Source organism: Lactuca saligna, chromosome 9, assembly GCF_052625555.1.
Source record: "Lactuca saligna cultivar CGN05327 chromosome 9, ASM5262555v1, whole genome shotgun sequence".
NCBI classification, from domain to species: Eukaryota; Viridiplantae; Streptophyta; class Magnoliopsida; order Asterales; family Asteraceae; genus Lactuca; species Lactuca saligna.
In genome coordinates, this window is record NC_136425.1 from 177,868,069 (window position 1) to 177,881,976 (window position 13,908).

Genomic DNA, 13,908 nt, shown 5'->3' on the forward strand with positions numbered 1-13,908 from the left:
CCTTCTTCACCTTGAAATGGCATCATCATGCTTAAAAACACACACACAAGCCCACTATAGGTTTTCTTCTCTCTTAGGGTTCCCTTTCTGAATAATGGTGGCGGGGGGAAAGGCCTTAACATCCCTCTTATAGTGCATAAGCCAGAATTAGTGTTTTGAGTCTGGGCTCACTACACCCAACGTAATTTAAGGTACACCCAGCGTACCGCGTATACTCCGCATTCAACTTAAGCACATGAGTATGCACAACGTACTCATCTGTGACAATTCTCATTTATGGGTTAAACTTAACAATTTATCAGAAAAAGAAGGGTTAAATAAATATACTCCAAATTCCCGGGTGTTACAACACAATAGGAAATGAAATTGGGACGGAACTAAAATTTGAATTTGTGTTCATGTTGTGTTTGTGTTAGCTGTAAAAAACATGATATCGTGTCATGCCGTGTTCGTTTCCAAAATTCGACACGAAATTGACCCGATTTAGCAGTTTTTAATGTGTTTTTCGTGTTTATAGTGTTATATTTTATAAAGTATTCATTAAATAAACTAGTTTTTAGTATATGTAATATTTATCGAGTCGTGTATGAGATCCAACAAACATTCACCCTTCACACAAGTACCAGTGAAGGGTGATTTTTTCATTTTTCCAAGTAAGCGAGATTCGCAAGTGTCATCCGACCATAAGTTGAATGACTCTAAAACTCCAGCCTTCTGAAGTTGGCCTATGCGCTTCTTGCTGACATATCCAAGACGATAATGCCACAAGCATGTTTTATCCAATTCATTGGAAGAATCGATATGCACCACATCATTTCCTAAGCTGTCTACAACATTCACAGTTTCATATACACCATTACAAGGTAATGCCTTAAAATAAAAATAAAAATCATTATAATAAGTATTATTGCACCAATTTCACTATCAAACAAAAATGTGAAACCTTGTTTGCACAAACCATGAAAGGAAATAATATTTCTCACCATATCACACGAGTAGCAACAATTATTTAAATCTATTTCTAACCTGCTACTAAGTAATAAAGAATAAACTCCAATCTTGGTGAAAGGCAAAATCTTCCTATTCCCCATGATCAAGTTTATCTTCTCGTGCTCCACATCCTTACATAATTTTAGGCCTTGCACATGAGAACAAATGTGAAATCCACAACTTGTGTCAAGCACCCAAGAGTTATAATGTGATGAGTTTTTAAATTGAATAGTATAAATACCTGCACGGGTAGGTTTAACCTTCCCATATTTGACATCCTGTAAGTATTTGGGGCCGCTTCGCTTCCGATGCCCTTTATCGTGACAGTAGAAACACTATGCTTCCTTATGAATGGAAATGGGAGCAACAGAACTAGCCTTGGTTCCACTTGAAGAGGACCCATCAAGAGACTTTCTCTTGCAGCTCTTTGAGGGAGCCTTCCTCTTCTTCCCTTTCCCTTGTCCTATTGCCACAATAGGGGCAGTTTCAACGGTCTTCAAAAGCCCTTGAAGCTTGCTATTTGTGTGTAACGACGTAAATTTTAAAACAATTTTTCATTTTTACAAACATCAAAAACATCGAGTAATAATTTAGGTTCCAATGCAAACAATATTGTCACGACCGATTACATAACAAAGATCACAAAATAGTTTCCCCTGAGTGTGTGTACGATCACGCCGGCGCCTTCCCACGGTCCTCGCTAGTACCTGGACACATAACACAACATTTGTAAGCATAAATGCTTAGTGAGTTCCCCAAAATACAACCTACGCACATACGCCTTTCCAGGCCCTGACCTTCCGGTCCATGTGTCTCAGGGGACTTCCGTCCCGTCTGGGTAAACCTTCCGGTCCTACCCACGACAACCTTACGGTCCATTTTACAACGCCTTCCGGCCCATAACATAATGCCTTCCGGCCCATATCAAGCATATCATACATGGCACATATAACGATTAACTTATCACACATAATGCATATATCTCATATCATATTCCACCTTCCGGTCACACAGTCAAACCCTTCCGGGTACAGTATAGTGAGAAGACTCACCTCGTATATCTCGATAACTCGCGAACCCTGGAATTCACTCGTGCTCGAACCCCCGAACTATAATCCTCCTATAACATCATATATCTATAATTAATACTTGTACCACTAAGGTTGACCATCCCTATCAAGTCAACACTGGTCAACTCTGGTCAACAGTCATTGGTCAATTTGACCGGACTCGACGAGTGCACTAGAGCGACTCGGCAAGTCTACGCGTTCTCACCAACTCGCAAGGATTTCCCTTTGACACGTCTAGTACTCCCCTGACTCGACGAGTTCCACCTGGTCATGAATCACGGCGCCACCGCGACTCAACTCGCCGAGTCGCAAGGACAACTCGGCGAGTCCCAACTCGACTCGGTCCACCTATCAATCCCTCTCTAACTCTTTGTGGCTCACTGAGTCACCCATAACTCGGCAGGACTACTCATTGGGTGGTTTTAAGGACAATCTTCAAGCTACTCGTCGAGTCTGTTCTTCAGAATCGGCGAGTCAATGCCATGCATCAGCTAAATCTTGCTTCTGCGGTCAGATCCGTTCCATACACACATAGATCTGGCCTTCCCAAGCTCATTTATCACGTAAAGTCTCAGTTTTGTCCGCCATGCAACACTTACAAGGCTCTTTTTGGGGAAATAACCTCTAATATGGCAACCCTAGTCTCCAACTCAAAATAATGGACATAAAGCATATCATTTGGGGCCTTCTGGACCTGCTAAGGTCCAGATCTAGGTTCCATATCTCCATGGGACCTTTCACACTTCAAATACAAGTCAAATAAGGCAAGAAGAAACCCTAGATTTGACATATCAACCAAAACACGAAGATTAGCTCTGAAAGTTACCTCAAGAAGCTTTCCTTGACGAAATAGAAGCAGATCCAAGCTCCCCAACTCTTCTAGCTTGATCTTCTCCTTCCTTTTTTGCAATAACACACAAATTGGTAAACAAGTAGCCTCTTATCTCATTCACAAGGACTCTCAGCTGCTTTGGTGCACTCAAGGCTCAAGGTGGCCGCAATGAAGGGCCATAAGGTCCTTTAAATAGGGCTTAGGACCGGAGAATTAGGGTTTCATTAAACAGCGCAGACTCGCCGAGTCCATCCCTTGGACTCGCCGAGTCCAGACGCGAACCTTCGTCCAAAACCGCGACCCGACTCGGCGAGTTCGACCTCCAACTCACCGAGTCCCCTCACAAAATACCAAAAATATGAAATTAAAGATACCTGGAAATCCGGGTTGTTACAATTCTCCCCCACTAGAACAAGACTTCGCCCTCGAAGTCTCGCTCTACAAATAGATCTAGATGATGTTCACGCATCTCACGCTCTGGCTCCCAGGTCATCTCTGATCCCTTCCGATGCTGCCACTGAACCAACACCAGGGGTACCTCCTTGTTCCTCAAAACCTTGATCTTCCGATCTCTGATGGCTACTGGTCTCTCAGAATAATTCAGGCTCGCATCTACCTGAGTATCCCCTAATGGAACCATGGCCGATTCGTCGTCTATACACTTCATCAACTGCGACACATGGAAAGTGTCGTGAATCTGCCCCAACTCTGCTGGCAAGTCTAAACGGTAGGCTACCCAGCCCACCCTTGCGATCACACGGAAGGGACCAATATATCGGGGCCCCAACTTGCCGCTCTTCCTGAATCGAATCACTCCTTTCCAAGGAGAGACCTTTAGGAGTACAAGATCACCGACCTGAAACTCAATCTCGGACCGGCGTCTGTCTGCATAACTCTTCTATCTTCTCTAAGCGGTCCACAACCTCTGCCTGACCAGCTGAATCTGCTCGGTCATCTGGAGTACGATCTCCGTGCTACCCATAACCCGCTGCCCTACCTCACCCCAACAGATGGGGGTGCGTCACCTCTGCACATACAACAACTCAAAGGGTGGCATACCAATCCTCGAATGATGGCTGTTGTTGTAGGAAAACTCTGCCAAGGATAAATATGCATCCCAGCTACCCCCGAAATCCAGCACACATGCCCGGAGCATGTCCTCGAGCGTCTGAATCGTCTGCTCACTCTGACCATCTGTCTAGGGATGATATGCGGTGCTAAAATGCAGCCTAGTACCCAACTCCTCATGAAACTTCTTCCAGAACCTGGAAGTGAAATGCACATCACGGTCTGAAATAATCGAGATTGGCACTCCATGTCGCGATACTACCTCCCTCACATATAACTCTGCCAACTTCTCTGCAGAAGAGCTCTCACTGATGGCTAGAAAATGAGCGCTCTTCGTGAATCTATCCACGATCACCCAAATCACATCGACTCCCCTTCCAGTCTGTGGCAACTTGGTGATGAAATCCATAGTAATTTGTTCCCACTTCCATTCGGGAATATCTAGCGGTTGCAGCTTACCGTGCGGTCGCTGGTGCTCGGCCTTGACCTGCCGAAAAGTCAAGCACCTCTCGACAAACCATGCGACATCCCTTTTCATACAGGGCCACCAATACTCCTTCCTTAGATCCAAATACATTTTCGTAGCACCGAGATGAATCGAGAATTTTGATCGATGTGCTTCCTCCATCAAAATAGTACGCGCACCGCCCACAAACGGTACCCAAATCCGACCCTGAAAAGTCATAAGCCCTCGACCATCCGTGAAGAATCCTGATACCCGACCTACAACCCGCTCCCTCTTCTGATGTTCTGGCTTCGCAGCCTCTGCTTGAGCTCCTCGAATAATATCCAAAATCGGGGTCAATACCGTCAATCTCATACAAATATCTCGGATCGGGGTGCTTTCCACCCTACGACTCAATGCGTCGGCTACCACATTAGCCTTGCCCGGGTGGTACAGGATCTGACAATCGTAATCCTTCACCACATCCAACCACCTCCTCTGTCGCATATTCAGATTTGGCTGATCCATCAAGTACTTCAAGCTCTTGTGGTCCGTGTATATCGTACACCGAACCCCATACAAATAGTGTCGCCAGATCTTGAGGGTGAAAACCACAACCCCCAACTCCAGATCATGGGTGGGATATCTCATCTCATGAGGCTTCAACTGCCTCGAAGCATACGCTATCACATGACCTCTCTGCATAAGCACCACCCCCAAACCCGATATAGAGGCATCACAGTACACCACAAAATCCTCCATCCCTTCCGGGAGTGCAAGCACCGGAGCCTCGCACAATTTTTGACGAAGCATCTCGAATGAGGGCTGCTGCTCCGGTCCCCATGAAAACATAACACCCTTCCGGGTCATCATAGTAAGTGGCACGACAATCTTGGAGAAGTCCTTGATAAACCTGCGATAATATCCAGCCAAACCCAGAAAACTCCTGATCTCGGTGGGCGATCTCGGCACCTCCCACCTCAACACCACCTTAATCTTGGCCGGGTCGACCAATATCCCTTTCTGGTTAACAAGATGCCCGAGGAACTGGACCTCTCGTAACCAGAAATCACACTTGGAGAACTTGGCATATAGTCTCTCCGATCTCAAAACCCTAAGAATCTCCCTCAAATGTTCCTCATGATGATCCCTAGTCCTCGAATACACCAAAATATCATTGATGAATACGATCACCGACCGATCCAGCATGGGCTGGCACACCTGGTTCGTAAGATCCATGAATGCAACCGGGGCATTGGTGAGCCGAAAAGGCATCACCACAAACTCGTAATGTCCATAATGAGTTCTGAAAGCAGTCTTCTAGATATCTTCCTCTTGAACCCTCATCTGATGATACCCCGACCTCAAGTCAATCTTGGAGAACCAAGATGCCCCCTGCAACTGATCGAACAGATCGTCGATCCTAGGTAACAGATACTGGTTCTTAATTGTTAATTGTTCAACTCCTGGTAATCGATACACATTCGGTGTGAACCATCCTTTTTCTTGACGAACAAAATCGGCGCTCACCAAGGTGAGCTACTCGGTCGAATGAATCCCTTTCCCAATAGCTCCTGAAGCTGCGAGGATGACTCCTGCATTTCCGGTGGAGCGAGACGATAAGGCGCCTTGGCGATGGGCGCCGCTCCCGGAACCAAATCGATACGGAACTCGACTTGCCTCTCCGGAGGCACACCCGGTAACTCTTCGGGGAACACATCCGAAAACTCGCATACAACAGGAACAACATCAATCGAATTAGGCCTCCCCGCGGCCACTCGAGTATCCATCACGTAGGCTATGAATCCATTACAGCCCTGCTGCAAACTCTGCCTTGCCCTGGCAGCCGAACAAAATGCCGACCCATACCGGGACCCTTCGCCATAAACCGTAAGCACTCCCCCACTAGGGTCTCGAATCGTCACCAGCTGTCTCTCACAGTCCATGACTGCTCCAAAGTTACTCAACCAGTCCATGCCCACGATAACGCAGACATCCCCCATAGCTATAGGAACCAAGTCTATAGGGAACTCGACCCCAAAAATCTCGAGCACGCATCCTCGAATCACCTTAGTGGCGTATACCACTTTCTCATTTTCTATAGAAACTCGCAAGGGTCGACTCATCACCTCCCGATCAATACCGATGTGCTGGCTAAAAGCCAATGATACAAAAGACCGACTTGCACCCGAGTCAAATAATACCAAAGCAGGCACAGAATTCACAAGAAAAGTACCTACGCATATCATAATATAAGCACAATATCTCAGTATAAAGGTAAATACATGAAAGAATACATACCGACTACGACATCAGGCGCCGTGCAGACCTCCTCCGCAGTCAACTGGAAAGCTCTCCCATGAGCCTTCGGAGCCTCGGCCTTCACTGGCCGAATCTCGGTAACCCTGGCATCAGGCGTAGATCCCTGGCGAAGCTGGGGGCACTCGGCCTTCCGATGGCCAGTCTGGTTGCAATGAAAGCAAACCATGAATCCCTTGGGGAAATCCCTAGCAATGTGCCCCTCCTTGCCACACTTGTAGCAAGAACTCGATCGACATGCCCCCTCGCGACCCTTGCCGCACTTTCCACAAGTGCGGCCCTTCTGACCTCCGGATCTCGAATCGGCGGACTTGGTTTGCTTGGCTGCCGGCTGAGACTGAGTCGGCCGCCGATCCACCCTTTGAGACTCGGCCTCCTCCCTGGCCTGGGTCTCCAACTCGATCTCACGCTTCCTATCATTTGCCTGAAGCTCAGCAAAAGTCTGATATGACGAGTTCGATACGAACTCCCGGATATCCCTCCTCAGCACTCCCAAGTACCAACTCATCCGAGCCTGCTCCGTGGACACCTGCTTGGGGCAGAACATCGCCCTCTCATGAAACTTCTGCGTGATCACCGTGACAGAATCATTACCCTTCTTGAGGGTTAAGAACTCCTGAACCAACCTGTAACACCCAAAGTTTCAAGGGCCAAGAAAGGAAAGAAAAGCCCTAATTTAAGGGTCGACTCGGCGAGTCCAGGGAAGGACTCGACGAGTCCGAGCGGGATCCAAGTCGAGGAATATGTGACCAACTCGGCGATTCGACCAAGGCGACTCGACGAGTAGGGTCTGTGCGAGGAATACCCTAAATATGGGGCTTGGAGCCTATTTAATCGCCCCATTCTTCTTCTTAGTGCTCCTTTACTGTCTCTCACACCCATAACGCCGCACCCTAAGCCCCCATTGTGCTCATTCATGCTTCTGGCCATTTTTGAGTGATTTCAAGGAAGAAGAAGAAGTGGGAATATTTGAAGCATCAAGGAGTGGCATTGGATCCGAAGTTTGGGGATCATTTCAGAGCATTTGAAGGTATTAAGTCATTTCTCTCCTCCAGATTTTCCTTGGTTATGAGTTTTGGGGCTTTTAAGCCATGTTTGAAATCAATCTCGAGCTTGAGGTCCAGATCCGAGGTTGCTACCTCAGATGCATGCTTGTTTTGGTCTAGAATTCCGTAAAGTATCAGCCCTTGAGTGGATCATGGAGTCTTTTTGCTTTAAGCCCTAGTTTTTGGCATGTTTTGCCTAGATCTCCTTCTCTACACGTAAAGATTGCAACTTTACGTAGGGAATAGGCTTGGGAAGGGTAGATCTACAGTTTGGAGTCCGTGCATGACTCAAAAGTCCTCTGCATGTAAGGAGAACTGAAGGGACTCGGTGAGTCCTTTGAGTGGACTCGGCGAGTAGCATGAAATATTGGAGAAACTCGACGAGTGGGATGAAAAACTCGTCGAGTCGTATGAATATTGCCTTGTACTCGGCGAGTCAAGTTGCGAAACCCTCAAACCCTTCGAGTTGTGACTCGAATCGGTGAGTCGGGTGGAGACTCAGTGAGTTGGACAGGTCTGGACTCAGAAATCGGTAGACTCGGTGAGTCATGGACTGACTCGGCGAGTCGAGTTGCGAATGGAAGGTATCTGATCATTATGAACTTGGCGAGTCAGTAGGGTGACTCGGCGAGTAGAGTTGACCTGGAAGGTTGACTTTGACCAAGACTTTGACTTTGGACCAGGGTGGACTTGTTGTCTTTCGGGCGTCAGTTAGACTCAGTGTTGCATTGATATTGGTAGTTCGGGGAGCAGGAGTTCCGTGAGTTGTCAGGCAGCAACTAGTGAGATCATCAGCAAGTTTAGCCAGTGCAGGTTAGTTTCCCTTTGTGTGAATGGGTCTAAGGCCACAATGCCGGCCCATGTAGTTATGAGTAGAAGACCCGGGGTTAGCCCTAGGCATAGTATGCTAGTATTATTTTCAGGACAAGGTCCAGTAATAGCGGGCGGGTGCCCAATGAATTGTTTACATGATAGTTTGTCCTTGTTGTCTGTGTGATACATGTATGTGCCTGGTAGGGAGGTGAGTGTGGGTGAGGTCCCGTACCTCACCAGTAGCAGAGTGTGGATGGGGTTCCATATCTCATTAGTAGCAGAATAAGGGCGAGGCCCGAACTAGAACAGGAGTGAGAGAGGGCTAGGCCTGTACCTCACTACCATTAGGAGCGTGGACGGGGTCCCATGACTCATCAGTAGCAGGACATGGGCGAGGCCCAGGATAGGCGAGGCCTTAGGACAGAACGAATTGTATGTGTTAGTTTTGAAATGTTTATGTGTTATAATTTGTTGGCGGGCGAGGCCCTGTGACAGGCGTGGCCTAGGTAAAACAAATCTGTATCCGAGCGGGGCTCGAAGCCAGGCGGGGCCTGGAATGGCAAGGCCGTTGTAGCGGGCGAGGCCCAAGATATTGGGCGTGGCCCAGTATGTGCAGTGTGTGGTTATAGATGGTATGTGGTAGGGTGGGGAACTCACTAAGCTTCGTGCTTACGGTTTTCACTTTTGGTTTCAGGTACTTCCGGTAGCGGAGGGAAGAGCTCGGGGTGATTGCATGGCACACACCATAGATTAGACAGCCTGGGAATGTTTACTCTGATAATGAACATGTGTTTTGAAAACATATACTCATAATATGTTTTGGATTGATGACTTTACTTAAAGTAATGATTTATTAAAAGAAATTTTTTTGGTCTTAAATTTTGGGTCGTTACAAGTTTGTATCAGAGCCTTGGTTTGAGGGATTCGGACATGCCCTCGGGGGGGTGTCTGAACTCAAACTGAGGAATTGGTAAAGAAGTTTTCAAATGAAAAGACAGTTTTGTAAAAAGGGAGTTTTAATAAAGAAAATAGTTTTAGAAAAGCAAAAAGAATTCGGAAAGATAAAAACTTTGAAAAGAGAAAAGAGGTGTGGTGCATGCAATCAACTGAGCTCAAGTAAGTAACCCAAAATACCCATACAAGTTTATGTTTTGATTATCAGTTAATAGAACAACATGCTAGATTAGGACTAAGGATCTAGGGAGGATGCCTTATGTGCCTGTTATATGTGCTTTTGATCTGCATGATAGTGCTGAATAGTCAGTAGTAGGATAGCCTGATTAGGTTATGCCTGAGTTTCTTGCTATGTGGATATGACTGCTTAAGTATGTTATGGTTAGATTTTCCCTTGTCTGAATGCTGCTTGCTTTGTGCATGTGGGATTCTAAGTGATGGGAGTTAGCCATTAGGTGGATACGTCACGTCACATGTGATCAGGGTTGAATAATCTCAGAGTGTTGGATTTGGTCCGAATGCGCAGCTCTTGTTTGAGTCTAACCGTTGTAGGAACGAGTCTTTTACTTGAAGGATTATCTGAGCCTCCTCACATGTGATGGTATCCAGGTGATGGCTAATTGGCATTGCGAGGAGGCCTTCAGCAGTTGAGGACTGGTTTGAGTTGAGGTAAAGGTTTCCCTAGGGTAAGACTAGGATGAGGTAGTGTTGGGAGCAGTAGAAGTAGAAAAGGGACCTGGTGGAGTCAAAGTAGTTCCTGAGGAAAGTACGGATAGATGTGGAAGGTAGTATGGGCCCGTACTACTAAAAGCAGAGGATCCGTACTCGATTCACGAAAGTCCAATACAAGACTGGGAACCTGGTAGTGAGTATGTTTGGTCTCGTAGCAGTGAGGAGTTATATGTTTCAATATGGTGACATTGCAAGAGGGACCAGCAGGCGGATCAGGCAAGACTGGGAACCTGATAATGGTTATGTTATATGTTTCAATATGGTGACATTGCAAGAGGGACCAGCGGGCAGATCAGGCGCTGGAGAGGGATTAGGCTTGGGTTTTGGGGCCGAGCAGCTCAAGGAGCGGATGAGAGAGCTGATATCAGCGGAGGTTACGCGCAGTATTCTAGCTCAGACTCCTGTGATCTTTGGCACGGTCTAGGAGGGTATATGGGAGATTTTGGATGAGAAGCTGGGAGCCTTCCGTACTGAGATGATGGCTTTGTTGGGAGCGCGTACCTTGACATTTCGGGAGTTCAGGGCTTGTGGGGCACCAGATTATCATGGGGCTATTGATCCCATCGCTAGCAGCAGATGGTTGGCTGATGTCACCAACGCATTCCGTACGAGCCGGTGTCCTGAGGAGGACAAGGTCAGACTCGCTTCCTGTCTTCTGAAGGACAGAGCGAGGGATTAGTGGGAGGAGATTGGTCACGCTTTGGGTGATGATGCCGCGTTGGACGCGATGAGTTGGAGTGATTTCTCAGCGAGGTTTAGAGCGGAGTTTTTTCCGATTATTGAGGTGGAGCAGTTAGCCCGGGAGTTTTAGGATTTGACACAGACTACTGAGAATGTGGCGGAGATCACCGCCAAGTTCAGAGAGAGAGCCCTTCTTGTTCCACAGTATGTCGCGGATGAGAAGATAAAGAAGGCACGATATCACGAGATGCTGAGGGATGACATCAGGGAGTTCGTGAGCAGGTCCGGTTGTAAGACGCTGGAAGATATGATTTCTCGGGCCAGGGAGAGGGAAATTGATTTGGAGCAGATTCGGAAGAGGAAGCTGGATGAGGTTCAGGTAGCCGCGAGTTCGGGCAAAAGGCCCAAGGGATCGGATTCGAGGTCGAGGGATTATCAGGACCGCAGTCGATGCGGAAGGTGTGGCAGGACGCACGGGGGCGCGTGCAGGAGTGGTAGTGGTGGTGAGTCTGGTTGTTTCAGGTGCGGTCAGACTGGTCATTTTAGCAAAGATTGTACTGCTACCATCACTCAGGGATCAGACTTGATATGTTTTCACTACAATCAGCGGGGCCACAAGAAGGCCCAGTGCCCCAGTTTGCTTTCAGCAGGACGGGTGATGGCACCTACCCCTTCAACTTTGAGGATCACAGAAGGTCGTCAGATTCGGCATCATTATATTGTTATGGTTCCGTTTTCAGTTCTTTTATTTTGTGCAGGAGATGTACTCGTCTCTAAACATAGCAGTAAACCTCTCCCAAGTCACAGCTGAAACCTCTGCCAGAGTGAAGTTCACTGTCACGAACTTCCACCAATCCTTTTGCTCCCAGACAGAGCTGGTTCAAGGCGAACCGTACCCTTAGATGCTCCGGACATGAACAAGTGTAGAAGCATCCCTCGATATCAGCAATCCATCTCATCACAGCGATCGGATCTTGCGTCCCGTCACACTCAGGTGGCTTCGTGTTGCTGAACTCCTGGAATAGCAACGAGTCACCTCCTTGTGGTCTAGCAGCGGCCACAGTTGCGGTTGCTGCAGCGGCGGCGGCCTCAGTCAACACGGCGTACCGCTCATCAAATGTCTCCATCAGTGTGGTCTTAATAGACCCAAACATCTCCGGAATCTCAGCCTGGATCGCTGCAGCTACCTCCTTATGAATCATCTGATGAAGCTCCTCGTCAGTCACACTACTCGTACCAGGTCTGTGGCGTGGTCCAACCATGATGTCTGTGAAATACAACATAAAAATATCAGAGACTCTATCGGGCATAATCGCACTCAATAACGCAGTCCTACTCAGTCCCCGATACCCAGGGATTCTTACTTGGGTTGCCCACGGACCCGGTGTATTTAGTAGTACGGGCCCAATACTACCAAATACACCGCGTCAGTATCCACCCCAAGTCCTCCTCCCCAAGCCCCGAATCCTGAGTACTCTATTCTTGCCATGCACTAGATACCCACTCACTCTCAAAGCACCTCATAGAAGCAGGTTTCCCTAGACGAAGGCATCACAAAATCATTCCATTCTAGTCCTAATATGAATACCTAGTCTACTAGCATGTGTATCATATCATATCATATCTCATAACACATATTGTAAGAGTATTTTGGGGATTTTACTGTTCGGGCGCCGGCTGACCGTACACACTCTTTCTTCTTTGGTTGTTTCAAAATTACTTATCAAATTTTATTGATTTATTTATTAAAATTTTCTCAAATCCCTGGTTTGAGATCAGTTACGCCCGAAGGTGTACCCGAATCCCTCAAACCAAGGCTCTGATACCAACTTGTAACGACGTAAATTTTAAACCAATTTTTCATTTTTACAAACATCAAAAACATCGAGTAATAATTTAGGTTCCAATGCAAACAATATTGTCACGACAGATTACATAACAAAGATCACAAAATAGTTTCCCCCGAGTGTGTGTACGATCACGCCGGCGCCTTCCCACGGTCCTCGCTAGTACCTGAACACATAACACAACAACTGTAAGCATAAATGCTTAGTGAGTTCCCCAAAATACAACCTATGCACATACGCCTTTCTAGGCCCTGACCTTCCGGTCCATGTGTCTCAGGGGACTTCCGTCCCGTCTGGGTAAACCTTCCGGTCCTACCTACGACAACCTTACGGTCCATTTTACAACGCCTTCCGGCCCATAACATAATGCCTTCCGGCCCATATCAAGCATATCATACATGGCACATATAACGATTAACTTATCACACATAATGCATATATCTCATATCATATTCGACCTTCCGGTCACACAGTCAAACCCTTCCAGGTACAGTATAGTGAGAAGACTCACCTCGTATATCTCGATAACTCGCGAACCCTGGAAATCACTCGTGCTCGAACCCCCGAACTATAATCCTCCTATAACATCATATATCTATAATTAATACTTGTACCACTAAGGTTGACCATCCCTATCAAGTCAACACTGGTCAACTCTGGTCAACAGTCAATGGTCAATTTGACCGGACTCGACGAGTGCACTAGAGCGACTCGGCGAGTCTGTTCTTGGACTCGGTGAGTCAAGTTGCGAAACCCTCAAACCCTTCGAGTTGTGACTCGAATCGGTGAGTCGGGTGGAGACTCAGTGAGTTGGACAGGTCTGGACTCAGAAATCGGTAGACTCGGCGAGTCATGGACTGACTCGGCGAGTCGAGTTGCGAATGGAAGGTATCTGATCATTTTGAACTCGGCGAGTCAGTAGGGTGACTCGGCGAGTAGAGTTGACCTGGAAGGTTGACTTTGACCAAGACTTTGACTTTGGACCAGGGTGGACTTGTTGTCTTTCGGGCGTCAGTTAGACTCAGTGTTGCATTGATATTGGTAGTTCGGGGAGCAAGGGGAGCAGGAGTTCCGTGAGTTGTCAGGCAGCAACTAGTGAGATCATCAGCAA